General features: G+C 45.9%; 1 protein-coding gene across 3 annotated transcripts in view; it reads right to left on the bottom strand.

The window, feature by feature from the left end:
• LOC105830001 (runt-related transcription factor 1) overlaps window positions 1-16,745 on the bottom strand; it is a 95,288-nt gene that overhangs the window by 18,812 nt on the left and 59,731 nt on the right. Inside the window, exon 1 of one of the 3 annotated variants that reach the window (XM_012669104.3) lies at window positions 1,856-2,775. The exons of the other annotated variants lie outside the window; for them this stretch is intronic. The gene's annotated coding sequence lies outside the window, so the exon portion shown is untranslated. Of the gene's footprint in view, window positions 1-1,855; window positions 2,776-16,745 lie in introns of those variants that run through there. 3 annotated transcript variants of the gene reach the window in all.

Here is a 16,745-nt window from a genome sequence, read left to right as displayed (position 1 = left end):
AATTCGTCCCGGTAACCAGCGTCGACGTGCACGTAAAAGTCCGTGAAAATGTCATTCGCGTAATTTCGATAATCGGCGCGCGCCTCTTTCCCAGATCGATCGTTCCTTTCAATCGAGATCCGCGCTTCCCCTTCCCCGCCCCCCTCCTCCCGCTCCCTCGAAACGCATCGTTGTTTCATATGCAACGGAACATTCGTACAACAGTATCTCGTACAATGAAGCTTCACTTTCGAAAATCAAACAGAGGTCCCGAGCGCATCCTCGCAGTTGCACTGTTTGTACGAATGTGCAAACAATGGAACTACCCATTTCCTGCGCGAATATATCCTGACGATATCCAACCGGTCGCGGACCTGCCGACAGGCAAATACTCGAGGTTCTACGGATATGTACGGATCCACTTATAGAAAATCCACAAATTCTTTCTTCTTTTTTTTTTTAGCATCAATTTAGCGCTCCCGTGCAAATTTAAATATCCTAATAAATGGAATTTTAATCACATTAAAAAAGGCATCTTTTAAGTTTTTATTTTTACAGAAATTCATAATCGCTGAGCAGATCATGAATTTCTATAAAACTTGTGTTTAGTTTTTTATTTAATGTCACGCTATTATAAAAATTTCTGCAAGATGCGGCTGATTAAATTCAAACTCCGCGTATTCAGATTAAAGCTGAATTCAGAAACCTAAGAATCTTGCCGCAAATGTTTCTTTTTTCTTTTTTTTTCTTTTGCAAAGAAAGGACAGGCAACAATTTACGGATGACAATCAGCCGTAATGCTCTTCGGACGGTTGGCCGCGTGTTTGACGTTTAACGCTATACGCCACGGCTCGCGGAACGAAACGAACGTAGCGCTCGCGCTACAGAAGTATGCACCGGGGGTGTATTCAGTGGCGAACGATCACCGACGAGACGGTGACAAACAGCGATACCGCTGGAAACGTGGAAACTGGACGGCCGCCGTCGTATTGACAAACGACCTAACGCCCGTGTGGACCGTTGCGTTCGACGAGATTCGAATTATCTCTGTTGGAGCTTGTCAATGCAAATGCCATACCTACATTCAATTACCGCTCGTCACGCTCCGATCAACTGCCGGGCACGGCAAACCAGGTACCTACTTCGCTATTCCATCGAGTACCCGAGTTCTTTGCCGATTTCGCGCCCCCGGATCTACGAACCTGGTTCTTGTTTTACAGTCAAGCTCTGAGCTCGGTGGAGGCAATCTAAGACAACCGCGATTCTCAGCGTCGTTACGATAAAAGACGTAGCGGTGTAGTTTTATACAAGTGTCATTGAAATATCTTATCATAGCTACTTTACTTAAAGAATTCTTTACTTTTTGTTTTTGTTTATTCATAGCAAAGCTATTCTCACGATTGATCGAGTTAATCCGACTGCTGTACAATGCTCCGATATTTGGCTGATGTACTACTAAAAGAGATGATAAATCATCGTTCACGTGTTTCTATTTCTAGATTATCTACTAGTAATCGCGCATCACTGTAGGACACAACCCGATATGGCGACGCATTGAAGGACGTTAATTAATGAGCCGCGCTATCGGCATAATTGCTCCCGCGAATTACTAATGTCTAATGTGTTTAGGAAATAAAATATGAATGTCCCTATTTGCCTACGCAATAGTGTTTACAATTTCGCAATCGTACCTGATTTGGTGATAATTTAACTGAATGAAAATTTGTTAAGGGACACATTAGCACATAATTGCCTAATCGGAACATCATAAAATATATAAAATAGCCTTTAATAGTCATATTCCAGTGCCGTCAAGTTTTTGTTATTATTACCAAAACGCAAAAAAATTGAAGTAACCCTCTAAGGCCGTACTCACGCAAATCTTTTACATTGTGAAATGTAAAGTCCCTTCTCCTCGTAAATCGAATACAATCTTTCGGCACAGTGCCATGGGTTGAAATCGATTGAAAGAACCATCATTCACCGCATATCCTGACTAGTCAATTCCAACACGACACTCTTCGCTCCTCGATGACTCTCGAGCTCACAAACGTCCCACCGACACGTGACAACCCCATCAAAGCTTGATGGGTTTTACAGGAGACCACAATCAATCGATGATAACACTGACTCGTCCACGCCGATCTTCGGACCCAGGCACGAACACGTGGTAGCGAAAACGAGCAATTATCGCGTGAACATATTGCAAAGAACTACAGGACTCGATCGGATCACAATCGATCGGTAACAATCATAGAACAATTGTTAACAGTTCATCCTTCACTGGAGCACCATAAAAATAACCAACAATGACAAGCAAAACGAAATCACCAAACAAAATGCCACGCACCACACGTAATGCGGAGCAACGTTTGAAGAATCAAGCTCGCACATTCGCCACAAAAGGTTCTGCGACAAAAACAAATACACCGGCTAAGGATCTAGGGCCATTGTCACTGGCAATTCGATAACTTGGGATATCCGCGTGCGGATACCGCGAATCGTCGATAAAATCGCCGCGATAAAACAGCAGCGTCACCAGGTCCCCGATCCCGATGCACGCGTGCATGTGTCACGGCGATCGACCAATAACATCCCGTTGTTCAATGACCGCCCACCCGCCTCCAAAAAAAAAAAAGAAGGCTCGTGCCATACGAGCGATATTGGCGCGTGTGTGGTCCGGCTCGAAAACCGGTTCGTCGGTACGCTCGATTGGACAACAATACACGAAGAACGGCGGAACCGGGGTGCTAGCAGAAGCAGCAACAACAGCAGCAGCAGCAGCAGCAGCACCAGCGATCGTGCCGCGTGAATACTACGCCACCCCCTTCCCGAAACTCACCCCGCGTCGCCCCTGCCGAATCCCCCCTCTCCCCACTAACACGCCGCATCCACCCCGAATGTATTCCGTCCCGTTTCCACGTTGATCTCCTCTCCTCGCCATCCACGAAGCACCCCACCGGCACCCCCCCCCTCCCTCTAACTCGTTCCCCTCCCCATTTCTCCTCTTCGACCCCTCTCGCGAATGGTCGCCCCTACTACGTGCCGTAGCCACCCCTACGGTGCCGGCGAGGGGGATCGTACGTGCCGTGAGTAGGGGGCGCCCACGGACAGAACATGTGTAACGCGCAGCCTTGATTACACGCGGGCTTGTAAAAATTATTATTATGGCCGCGCGCGGCGTGGAACACCGCCGCCGCCGCCGCCGCGCGCTGTGCACCGGCCGAATGACGGGGTACGGCCGGACGGCTGATTTTCCGCGCCCTCGTTACCCTTGATTCTCTTTTCGTCGCCAGCATTCAAGCGGGCTGATAGATCAGACACGCCGGACCGTCCAACATTTTTCCTTCTTTTTTTTTTTAATTCTATGATCCAATTTAATGCGGAAAATTATTTAAAACGAAATTAATTGTCGCTTTCTACTTTTGTTTTCTTTTTTTTTTTTAAATTAGACTCTGCGATTATAACGCTATTCCGAATAATTTCATGATTAGCATAAGTAATCAAAATATCTGTTAATTTCACGGAAAATTATATTTATGCAGGCGCAAAATAGAAATGTTAGACATATTTTTATAATATTCAAGTTTTATGCAACTTATTTATGCAACCTCGTGCATATAAATTAATGCAAATTTTGAAGGAAATAATTTACTCATTGCACGGGCTACAGCTGAATACATAATTTACGTGCGAGGCTAAAAACATCCCTATTATTGCGTAATACTCGGCAGAAAGCTCGAATCGCGTAATGAAAATGCATCATTGATCGAAAGCTTGTGAAACAACGTCGTTGAATAAACGCGAATACACACGACATACCCACATCGATTCCTGGTCATTGGGTGGAAGGAAAAATATCATTACATAGCATTCCGTGTCAGCGAATCAAAGCGGGGCCTTGGTTTCAATTCTACCTAAATAATCATAGTGCATCGCTAGGCGCAATTATCTCGTTACATACGTAATACATATTGTCAGTTGTATTGAAAATCCTTTTCGAGACTGTTTAAAGCAAAAATAAATGAACGTAAAATATTTACACGACTTAAACGAAAAAGTAATTTTATAACACTGACACACAATGCTCTATGGTATTGTTGAAAAATGAACGGAACCTTTCTGACCTAGAAATTTGGCTCAGAAAAAAAAGTAATGTCTCCTGACATAAACGCCGATCATGCATTATGTTTCCGTGGATTCGATTTGCGACCGACGGATACAAGCCGGCTTCCCTGGTTTCTGGTCGAAGTGGGGCTAACCGCAGAATCGGAGGCAAGATGGCAAAAGTAAGTCGAGAGTCAAGGGGCGGTGCTGTGGCCTGACCAGCCCACTGGCGGCATCCACGTTCTCTTCTCCCTGTAAGAGCTAAGATCGCCGGAGAACTCCCATTCTCGAAGACACCAGACGGCTTTTAGCTCGCGTTCGTAGGTATACTGCTATACATATCGCTACTACATTTTCATAATCACGCGAGCATGGGAAGGAATAGGTAAACGGCACAAATTTCTCCGTGAAACGCAAAATTTTACGTGGATTTCCTTTGTTCCCGAAAATGAAAGATACTTTGACTTTGGTCTGGGAAAAATTTTAGGCAAATTCTAATTTAAGTGATTCTCATTTTTATCGCATCACACATTTTTCAAAAAACTTGATCTTCATAACATTACAAAGAAAAAAACAAAAAGAGTTGAGATGATCTGTAAAAGGTGAACGAATTCGATATCAAGGAAGTCGTAGGAGAAGGAGGGAGAAGAAGTCATTGACTTCCAAATTGCGGGGACGAACAAAATCCAAAAATCCTTTGGAACACTCCGTAAAAGGCCAGAATAAACATTTCCTGAATGGTTAGTAGCTGCGTGGTGTGAGAGCGAAGGGCGGGTGAAGGGGGCTTGCGGTTTCAGCGGGGATGGTTGCAGACTCTTGAAGAGTGAGCGAGAGAATTGTAGGGGTAGGTGGTGCACGTACGGTAGAAGAAGACGGCTTCCCGAACAACTAAAAGTAGTTACTAAAAGCTCGGCAGAGAGAGAAGAGGGAAAGGGTGTTATTCTTCGTTAGACCAAATATGCAATTCTTTACGAACGCGAATGCAATGTTGCGATGCGTTTAACGAATAAAACTTTTACCTAGGAAGCTGTATCGTAAAAAAAAAGAACCGATGTAAAAGCAAGAGATTTATACAAACTAAAGAAATTTTACACTGGCAAATATCGTATATATTTTTTCAACGTCACGGCATATAAGCGATCTTGTAAAAATATCTACGCAATATATTTTTTATATCTTTATATGTTGAACGTGCTAAAAAACGTGTATTGGGTTTCCCAATCCCCAATTAACACCTTGTGATGATTAACATGGTGTTATATTAATATGCATGTTTAATGATACACGATATTATGTAATTTTTTATTTACTTTTATATTGACGCATAATTTTTTTCATATCCCAATGCACATTCCCGGTATAGAACCCGGGAAATGACGCTTTCGTTCAAAGCTAGGTACAGAGATGGCGACACGGAGGCACTTTTCCATCCATCCTACGGGTTACGTGCACTCGTACAAGGCTGCATCCGACACGCGCCATTACGGAAAGAGGTGGTCTCTCGCATCACTTTAATAAACAGACGGACACATGATCCATTGAGTTCGCATAAGTATATCTCTCGAAACATTAATTGACGAGATACCGGTGATATTTGCCATAAAATCAAACAAAGTAAAATTGTAAAATATCACGGAAAAAGAAAAAGAATTATTATCTATCGTGAAAAGCTTTGTAATTAATTTTAAAAGTCACATGAAAACCAATTTTTATTCAAAAAGATTTAATAAAGAAATCCATCGACACGTGTAATTTTTCATTTTTATCTTTCTATTTATTTAAACTAAACTCTCTCTCTCTCTCTCTCTCTCTCTCTCTCTCTCTCTCTCTCTCAAGCTTGTACGTTTTTGAAGCGCAAATGAGATGTGCTGATAAACGGTGGTGCATATAATAAATGTTACTAGTGAAAACGGAAGATTGAGATATCTATACATTCGTATCCGCGAACACGTAACACCCAAATAATCATGAGAGATAATCTAGGGTATCGATGGGCAAACCAGCCAAATTTAAATGACAGCGAAAGGTTTACTTCTCCACGGATTATCGGGCGGGGCGCGCATCCGTGGCGGTCGGGTACACCCCAAAACCTCAACAATCCGACCAAGAGTACATCCGATGCAATCTGGATCGAGCCAATGGTCCCGCTTTAACGTCACCCGTATACGTACGACTTTGTCGTACGGCCCCAGCACGCGTGTAACAGCGCGAGCGACAAACCCGAGCGACTACCGTGCGTGGAGAAAGAGAGGACGATTAACGGGACCGCGTCGGCAGGGTAGCCGAAAGAGAGGAGCGCGAAAGGGTGCGAGGAAAAGCGAGGGAAAGAGAGAGTGACAAGGCGAGGGAGAGAGTCCAGTGTTTTGTTCGCGCGCGATGGACGCGTCGCCATAGCGACCGGCGGTTGTTTATTATTGCGTCCAGCGGTCGTAGGGTGGTACAGGGCGGTTTACGGGAGGAAAGGGTGCGGGACCCGCGGAGGGAGGGGTAGGGTGGCAGGCGAGGCTGGCGAGGGGGGGAGGGCGGGCGGGGGGAGTCAAAAGGGTTAGGCAACGCTGTAGAGGGAATCGAAGGGCGGAAGGACACGAGAGAGAGAAAGAGAGGTGTATGAGATAGAGGGGAAACGCTAGCGTGCAACGAGGGAGTGGCGGCCGACCACACGAGGCCGAAAAACACACTCTCCACCAAACCTACCCCTTTCTGCACCCTCCTCCCGTCGCCTCCTCCCGGTGGTAATGAGAGTTCGATAAAGCGCCGTTACCAGTGTGACGTCAGGCGAGTTTTCTCTCCCTCTCTCTTTCTCTCTTTATCCTTCGCCATCGTGTTATCTTTTCCTTTCTCTCAAACTTTCCTTCTTTCTCATTCTCTTTTTGGCTCTCTCTCTCTCTCTCTCTCTTCCTCTCTCTCATTTTATCTCTTCGTCACTCGCCGGAGGTTTTATTGCTCGTTACCTTTTTCGACCGCCGTTAGCGGCAAAGTCGCGAGGTGACAGAAAACGAAGGCACGGAAACTTCGTGTCCGTTTTTTCCACAACGATGAAAAACGTCCCGGCAGATCGACGAGTGTCATATTTTTCGAGAGAGAGCATAATTTTCATTGGTATCAGCGTATCGATTGACAGGGACAGTTTGCGCGTGATGATGACGCTCGATGTAACACTTTAATTACTAATAGTATCTGATATCAAAATAAAGATTAATATCTTGTTCTAATTTATGTACTAAGTATTAAAAAAACTTAGTTTATCGAAAAATACCCAGACAGCACAGTGTTTAAAATCTTTAGGACTTTTCATTTTGAATATTATCGGGTAGCGTTTCAAGATAAAAAATAACGGCCCGCACTTTTGAAGAAGTAGAAAATGTATATAAAATCGTATATAAAATATATTATTGAGTACTAAGATCTGTTATGACTATTCGTTGGTTCGTTATCTAGATTTCAATTGTGTCATACACAGCTTTAAATATGTTTTATATGTATATATAAATCAGCATCAATCCTCAAGTGATTCTGTCAATCCACTTTAGTTTTTTGCAAATGTGCAAAATGTTTTATATGTCTCATATCATCGTAGGTATATTATTTTTAGGTTTTTTTTTTCTATATCGAAACAAAAATTTTAATAATACTTTTCTTTCATTTCCATTACCTGTATATTATAATTTAAAAATCTCAGACAATTGTAAAATTATTGGGCTAGATTAATTCTTTTTCTATTAACAAATACATCATCCTAAAAAAACAATTAATTAAATATTGTATCTGTTATAAAGAAATAAAGATATAGAAATAAATAATGAGAGAAATAAATATGTCATTATATTTAAGAATATTTTAAATCGACATAATGCACACAGAGTTTAAAAACGTATCTGTAAAAAAATAAAGAACTTTCCTCCACTACTTTTTTTTATGCGTTCAAGAATTTTATTCGCGCGGTTACCGACATTTTTGGATTTTCACAAGCTGCTCGACACGTTTGATTACGAGAAGTAGGTTTTTCTGGAAAGTGGAAATTGGCCGTACTCTCTCTCTCTCGCTCTCTCGTTCTCTCTCTCTCTCTCTCTCTCGCTCTCGCTCTCTCTCTCTCTCTCCCCCGCTATGACCGCAGTGGAGTCGAACCACCGAGTCGGTGAATCGATCGATCAAGCCCTAATTGATCCCGGACTCTCGACGCACCTGTTCGGATTCGCGTGACCCCACATCCTGACCCCGTGAATTTCGATTCCCTTTGTACCTTGTAACCGGCCTTTAAGACGCGTGCTAATTAAGAAAGGCATCCCACCATACAGCTGCCGTAGAATTGCAGCGATACTCGGAATTACTAACCGGGTCGGGGAAACGACATAAGGCCGACGAATACGCAGACGGTCTAGACACTGGATGCCACTAGAATTATCTTTGTCTCTCATTATGACTCATTAATCTTTGTGTTAAGATAGCATTGTTTAATGCAATAGACAACGCCCTATATAGTATTATAGCATCTCTTACATTCTGTACGCGAGAGATCCATTTATTTACAGGGAAGTATGTATTCTCAGATTCCTAATAATAATAAAACGGCATCGTTATTACGTGCGTGTTATGTGGTGCGTGCACGATTTAACACCAGCGCGATAAGTGTCGTCCGACATCTATTGGACGATAAAACGCGCGAGTGTATCACCAGAGAGACGTGGAAGATAACGAGGACTACGGCGGTTAGATATACATTCGAAAAGAAAAATGCCGACGATCGGAAGCGCTAACGATTTTCCGACGGAGGAGAGTCTCCGGAGATGGCTACGGGAGTCGGGGTCAGCACCGGAAGTCCGGAAGCTTCCTATCAGCGACTCGAAATCTGTGCCGTCAGCTCGACAACAACTCGGCTACATGTAGAAGGCTCCGCGATTAAATGAAGCGAGAGAAAGAGCAGCCCGACCAGAAGCAAACGCGGACGAAAAATTTTCACGTTGGTTGAATCCGCACGCACAATATAGTGCGCATTTTGCGAGCTGATTTCTGGTCCTAATGAGAGAGACGCGGGTGTAAAATTATTTCATTAAAAATGCAGGGAAATCGATTAATTCGTCATTATACAGTAATGATGAGTGAATGGAATTGGATGGTAAATCGGATCTTGCATTAAAAACTCGCTCACTGATTTATTTCCGCACACATTGAGCTCCTCTCATATTTCAATAATCCATTATATTATTATAAATAATTCTCACTTTTCCAAAATAGAGCTCTGCGATATATTTGCAAATCAAGGATTTCTCGTTAAAATGAGATACCCACGCTGGGCGATATCGAATCTAACTGGAATCGAGTAAATTAATCGATCGCCCCCCCCACCTTGTATGAAATATCGCAGCTTAATAACCCTGAAATCTAAGCCAAGCTAGTATCGTATCCGATAATCGGCCATTTCCGCCGCGCGCGCGCACACGAGCGTCAGAAAGTAGACGAAATTTCTTCCCTACGCGCCTCCGGTCAGCGAGCATCCGCTCACCTGCTCTCACCTCGCGATAATTTACTGTTTTTTCGGTTGTCGATTCGACCGCTCGGCGTTAATTTACATTTACGAGCGAGATCGGCTAATTGCCGGTTAACCGGTTGGCCGAGCGCGGCGAATACCTGGCTGCAGTTTGTTCCCTTCCAGTGTGTAACCGTTGCTCTCCGTGAGAACGAAAGGGCGCGCGCGTAAAGGCCACGGACATTAATTACTAGCCATTATTTTCCTACACTTACCCCGACGTAAACTTCCGTTCGCCGAACACGAAGTGAAATCAATCTATGATGGTTTTATCCGAACGCAGGGGATTATCGGTCGATCTGTCGGCAATCGACAATCCTCCCTCCCCCCCTCCACCCGCCCACCAACCTGAAGCGCAACGAAATTCGACAGTTTTTCAAACTCTACGAGAGAGCGAAAGAAGTGTAAATATCTTCGAGCGAGGACTCGCGACGGCGAGATCGCGAAATACAATATTCGTAATTGGAGCTTTTACAGATACCTCGATATCTGTCGACGGCTTTTTTCAACCCCGGATCAACCAACCGTACCTTCGCGAGTGTATCGTTTCCTTTTGTCCTCTTTGTAACGCGCGAAACGGCCCTTCGTTTAACTTTAATTCTCCTTCCCCTCCCCTCTCTCCCACGCTCGCTCGTGCTCGAGAGAGAAAACGCGCGCGCGCGCAGGGGGTTAGATAGGAGAAGACAAACAACCGTGTGATATGGAGCCCGTAAAGACCACCAAAACGTAAACCGTGATACAGGCGCCGCTGGACCGACTCGCCGCCGCAATGTGTTATCGTCGGTAAACGAGTCGCTCTGTCACTTGCTATTCGTCTCTAATTCTCCCACCCTCTCCCCCCCTCGTCGATCCTGTACGCTTTAGAAAGATGAAACTTTAATTTCGCCCGTCCGTCCGTCCCGACCCGGGGGGGGATCGAAAACAAAAGCAAAAGGCCAATTATCACGTCCGCGAGTGTGTGACGTCGTGGCCGATTCATCGGCTCATTTATTTCCAGCGTTTTCACCCGTTATTCACCCGGCCCGTCTCGCGCTAACCCGCCTCGTCCTCGCGCACGCTTTCGTCCTCACGCTCGCACACCCGCGCCGATATGGTCGCGCCGCCGTTGCGCGATCCGATGCATTTTATCCCCCGCGCGGGCTCTAATGGACGTCGATTCCCCGTGGCCATCGTTGGCCACGGTTTTCCCTTTGATTTCGGAACCTCTCGCTCAGCCGAAATTTCATGGGCGGGAAATTTTTTTGCGCACGAGCCCCGATACAGGGCATAAACCTTAATGGGTTAAAGTCCATCGGCGTGACCGGGCTAGGCGACGGGGTCCGGAGGCATTAACTAAAAACCGAACCGAACGGGGTTTCGCCCGGCGCGGCCGCGATGGAACTATATACGAGAGCGGTGGACCAAGGGGGGAGGGGGGGGGGCAGGGACACCACACGGGGAAACGGGGATGCTGGAGGGCCATGACAGGCATCGCGCTCTGGACCTCGTTACAGTGCACGTTGTGTACGTGTACTCAGCCAGGAACACACATCGCCGGACGCTGGAAAATGCCGATCGCTACGTTTCATCGTCCCTCGTGGGGCCGTAGTCAGTAGTGTCTGCCCTATCGTTTTATAAGCGGAACGTTTAGCTACATTTATTCTTGTAATTGAATTAATATGGAGGTAAAAATTGCATACGGATTCGTCGGGAGATTGTGCGTAAACCCATTAGAAATTAAGAGGTGAAAAATCAACGCTAGAATCACAGGCTTAAAAATTCGTGTCGTTTCGTTCGTCTGGCGCGCAGAAAAAAAAAGGATATTGTTATTTCGACAATGCCTTTAGTTTCAAAATGAAAATCTTGAAATAAGGTTATATCGCGTTGAATCAAAAAGATTTGCTTGAATAAAGATTTATTTTAGGATTTTACATAGTTTAATCTTTAAAGAAAATGATATTCTTGTCACTTAAGAATAATTTTCTTGAATGAGAACGAAAAAATGTTGGATAGAATATACCGTATATTTAAATCAAAGATTATAATGTTCTTAGAATAAAATTATCAAAATAATTATATTATATTCTTGAAATAACAATTATAGTATTGAAATAAGGCTATAATATTGTTGAAATTCAAGATTTTCAAATTCTTCTAAGAAGATTTTATATATTGTTTCGTATATATGAAATATATAAATATATAAGAGTTAATTTGAAACTCGCTTTTTTTTCCGTGTGCTTCTTGGAATTTGATGAAAAATGTGAAGGATATCGGCTTGAAATATCATACTTTCCAAGAGATCAATTCCAATTTCGATTTTAATTTTCATTTCTATTGTTCTATCGCCTGCGTATAACTACCCTTGGAGAAAAGACTTGAATTACTTTAGATTAACCTTTTGCATATTTTAAATTACCTAAAAATTTCTTCAGTAAACTTTTAGCAAGGTAATGTTGAAAACTTTGCAAACATTTGCAAGGTAATTTTGAAAACTTTGACTTTACTTAAAGTAAATTTGCCTAACGGTTGCAGTGGGATAAATTTATAATCTTGGAATAATTCGGAACAAAGCCTTTTCCTCTCTTTCCCTGTCTGACGAGTGACGACTGACGTCTTGCACGAATCCTGTACGCAAATCTCCGACCGAATTCACAAGCCTCAAGATTCCATTTACGCCTGACTTACGCGCTGACCTATTTTTATACGGACAATATCTCCGACGAATAAACGCTACGAAAATCCCGGCCGCAGAATAAACGATAAATTACCGGCCGGAAAACTAAATACCGACCAAGCGCCGCCGACCGCATATTCGGGAGCAAAAAAAAAAGGGGGGAACAGGAAACCCGCCCTGCCTCGCGCGATTCACTCGTATACAGCATCTGACAACGAGAGACGAAAATCATGCGCCGTCGGTGGCCAACGTGTGTCGGGGCGGGCGATCGTTGGATCCGCGGAATCCCGGTCGATCCGCTCCAGGGGGTGCTCGCTCGCTCGCTCGCTCGCTCACTCGCTCGCTCACTCCTCTCTCGAAAGCCGGAAGTAGCCGTGAAAAATTTTCCCGTCGACGTGTGGTGGCCCGTGTACGAGGCCAGGACCGCGCATTTCGCGGTGTTCGGGGTGTCGGGGGTGGTTCACCAGAGAGTGTACCGCGGGTTGGGTCACGGTGGGATGAGTTCTCAACGGTGTTGGACGCGGGCGCGCGGCGAGGCGGGAGGACGATGGTGTGTGCGGGGATGCCGAGGCAAGATGAGGGCAGCGCGCGGGGGGGAGGGGTGTGAGCGAAGCCGAGCGCGCTCCGAGCGGTGAGTGCCGCGGGGGAGGGAGGGTGCGCGCGGAAGGAGCGAAGTGGCAGTGGTGGTGGCAGTGGGTGGCTGACGGTGAGGGTATTTGTTGGCGCGAGTGGCTAGCCAGTCGGATTACCACCGGGAGGGTGATTCGAGGGGGGTTCTCTCGTTGGGGTGGCCGCGTTCGGTTGGGATGGGGTATGGACGAGGCGGCGTGGCGAGGGGACGTCGGGAGGGAGGGGGGGAGGAAGGGTGGGTGGTTGGCGCGGCGCGGTATGGCGTGGGTCCGCGCGCGAGCGGCACACACAGTGGCACTCGACGAAAAATGTAGCCAGAGAGCGACCGCCGCTGGAAAATTTACACGCATCACGAGGGCGAAGCTGAATGGCGAGGGTTAAAAGAGCATCGCTAATGGCTACCGCGTCGGTTATTTTGTGGATTTTTATAATACGACTGGTCGACTCCCTTCTCTCTCTCTCTCTTTTCTTCTTTCTGTCTCTCTTTCTTCCTCTCTTTTCTCCCCCTTCCTGTCACTCTCCCCTCCCCCTCCCCCTCCCCTCTCTCTCTCTCTCTCTCTCTCTCTCGTTTTATGTAGATTATGTATTTCTGGTGCATAATAAACAGTTATGTTTTTCTTTCTTTCTTTCTTTGTAATTATGTCTGCATGTTTTAGAGGATGCTATCCCAGAGCGTCTAATAAATAACGATTTTGACTCTCTCTCTCTCTCTCTTTCTCTTTTTATCCATCTATCTTTTCCGCTGCTGACCTTTTGCAAACTAGCATCGATTTTCCGAAACGATGGATTTTCTTTCACGAAACACACAGGTTTTCCCCCTTCCCCTCCTACCCTTCTTCCGCACCTACCTCCCTTCGGCGTTTACGTGCCATTTGAAATTTTGCAGCTGAAATCGCGCGGAATTAATAATTCCCTATTAAACTGTAATTCGATCGATCGTCCCGTGCGATAGAGTTATAATTACAGCAAAGCTCGTGGAAGGATAATTTTTTTTTTAATCAGTGATTGCATATCGTTTGTCGAATATATGTACCTATCGTTATTATCGCTCCACTCGGCCGCAAAGTTTATCGATAGAGTTAGAGGCTTCAAACTGGTTTTTATCGCGACCGTTTAAATCGGCTGTTTAATCGAATCTCTCACTACTCAATCTCTCATTAACCAGAATACGCTGCGTGTAGCACCGAGAGCACAGATATAAATGAGTCCGTGTGTTTGAGTTTCTTTTTTTATTTCGCATTTTCGAATTTCTCGGCGAGGCAGAGAATGAAATATTCCGAAAGGAAACCGGGGGCTTCGCCCCATTGCCGTTAGACTTGCCCCTCGCGTATCCTTGCGGAAGCGCCGGTAATTAACATTACCTCTCTCTCTCTCTCTCGACGCCTCTCTCGCGTAGAAGCGAATTGTTATTTCTTCCTGGCAACAAGTGCTTCAAGTTGGTAACGCTTACGCGGGTAAAATTACAAACCGGTGAAAATAATAATATCGCCGCTCCGTGATACGGGTTAGGAATGATTTATTTTGATCCCCGCCTCTTGGCATTAAAATACGGTATGTAAATAATGGTGAATTTATATTGAAAATAACACTGAGTCAGCAACAGCTCGGATCTTTACCGCGGCGCGCTTTCACGCGCTATCTCTCGATAAGCGGCGATAAACGGCGGCTTCACGCATCGAACACCGTTGTTGTGCAGGAAAATAATTTTAACCTATCAAAACCTCCGTCGAGCACGCTTGGCGGCGGCTCCGATTTCACCACTTGAAATGTACTAGATTCAAAGAGGCGCGCGTGTACGGGCCGAATCATTTTAAACGCGTATCGAAGCCCTCGGTCGAGAGCACGCTCGGCGGCAAGCCGAATTTCAACGCTTTTTACATATTTACCGGGGCAAGGTCGCTGGACCGAGCTTTCGGAGACGCTTCCCCCCCGCCTTCCGGCGTGTACACCCTCTGTAATCCACGACGTAACGCTAACCCAGTGAAATAGATAGCCATTCCTGGTGGCTGATACGGTGGGCACCGGAGAAAGAGCGCGCGCGGAAGAGGAGGGAGCGCGAGGAGAGCGAGGGTTAAAGCGAGGGGTTGATCGCGACAGAGTACGTGAAAGAGCAGGCGGTCGGTCGGTCGGTCGGTCGGTCGGTCCGGTAGGCACGGTAGTCTACGCGCAGCAGGAGTGCAGTGCCTGACCGAATCCGTTCATATATCGCGAGGCCAACAAACCGACCGAATCTCGACAGGACGGATGGGTAGGCCGCGTTTTCCACCGTTCGCCACCGCGCCGCGCGGCATCGATGAGATAGCAAGAGACACGCTCTCTCACAGATATATATATATATATCTATGTACGTACATACGCGCGCGTGCGGACGTTCCGCACGCTCCAGAGTGCCACGGTTTCTCTCTCGCGTAACGCGCGCGCGGGTGCGCACACGCCGACAACGACGACGACGACGACGACGACGACGCCGCACACCGAGCGCGTCACACCGAGCGCGAGCTACGAGCAACGAAAGCTTCATCCCGCAAAGAGCGATAGAGAGAAATATAAAGAGCGGAGGCGCGGAAAGAGAGAGGAGAGAAAGCGCGCGATACTAGCAGTGCAGCTCGGCACTCCGCAAATTTTCAACCGCCACCCACTCGACCGCCACCCACTCCACACACCACCCCCGTCTCATCCTCCGAGCCTCACTTCCTCCTACCCGCTAAACCCCCCCCTCCCCCCGACCCTTCCTCCTCTATTCGAGCTCGTTTTTGCCGCGTCCACCGCCAGATCAATGGGGTTGCTAACACGGGTAGGTATATATGTCCGCGTCCCCACCGCCCCCGGTCAGTTCAGTCCACCCTCCCTCCCCCTCCTCGCCTATCCCCCGCGCCCTTCTTCCATTCCGCGAGCCCGACCGATCCCTCGACCAAGCTCTCTTCCTCTTCCTCTTCCTCCCCTCGGGCATCCCACGCAATACCACTCCGCGATTCTGTACAGGGTGATTATAAAGTTCCACGCAACTGATACTGATGGACCGATGAATGAATCAATTGTTCCTTGCGAGGGAAACCAGAAATTGCGAACGGGCGAATTTTCAACACAAAAATGCGGAGATAATAACTCTTCTTTAATGGCGGATAAAAATGACATTAAATATTAAGATTAAATCCTCTCGTTAGAAGTTCACAATAGCTCGTCATTTGAATTACGCAAGACAAAAACGAAAGCACTCTGCCTGATAATTTGACGACAAAAAAAAATGACGTTTGCTCTTATCAAAAACGCATTTGCAGAAATCAAATTCATTTTATTAATAACATTTTAATGTTCTTTGTGTATTGGCTTTTACACGTATCCGCATGTTTTGATGGTAAACCGTGCGCTAAAGCGCTATGACTTTTTTATTAATCTGTAGACTCGATGAGTCGCGACTTGCGAGCCGCACACGACAGCCGGACAAGAGGATCGATCGATAATTCTATTTCGGTTACGGACAATTACGACTGATTCGACCGCTAATCAACGGCACGACGGGTGGTTTTCTCCCCGACAATCCGACAAATATCCTCGAAACCATCTGAAAATGTTATATAGATCACTACGTTCGCATTACCTCGCGCGACGCCCTACTTGCACAGGAGCAAGTGTCCTAGAAATACTAAACCGTTCTGCAGACGTTAACTACGCCATTAGCCGTACGTTAAAATAATCAACGTGAAAGATAAATTTTATCGCTAGTACTAATTAACCGGTTATTGGTTATGGAATAAATGTAGCTGTAAAAATGTCCAATTAAAGTTGGAGTCCGCTATTAAAAAAACAGACGGACGGTTCGATTAAACATATTCCGGATGAGCATAATAA

This window comes from Monomorium pharaonis, chromosome 9 (genome assembly GCF_013373865.1).
Source record: "Monomorium pharaonis isolate MP-MQ-018 chromosome 9, ASM1337386v2, whole genome shotgun sequence".
Lineage (NCBI taxonomy): Eukaryota > Metazoa > Arthropoda > Insecta > Hymenoptera > Formicidae > Monomorium > Monomorium pharaonis.
Note: the sequence above shows the minus strand (reverse complement) of the source record. Positions and strands in the feature narration are given on the sequence as shown.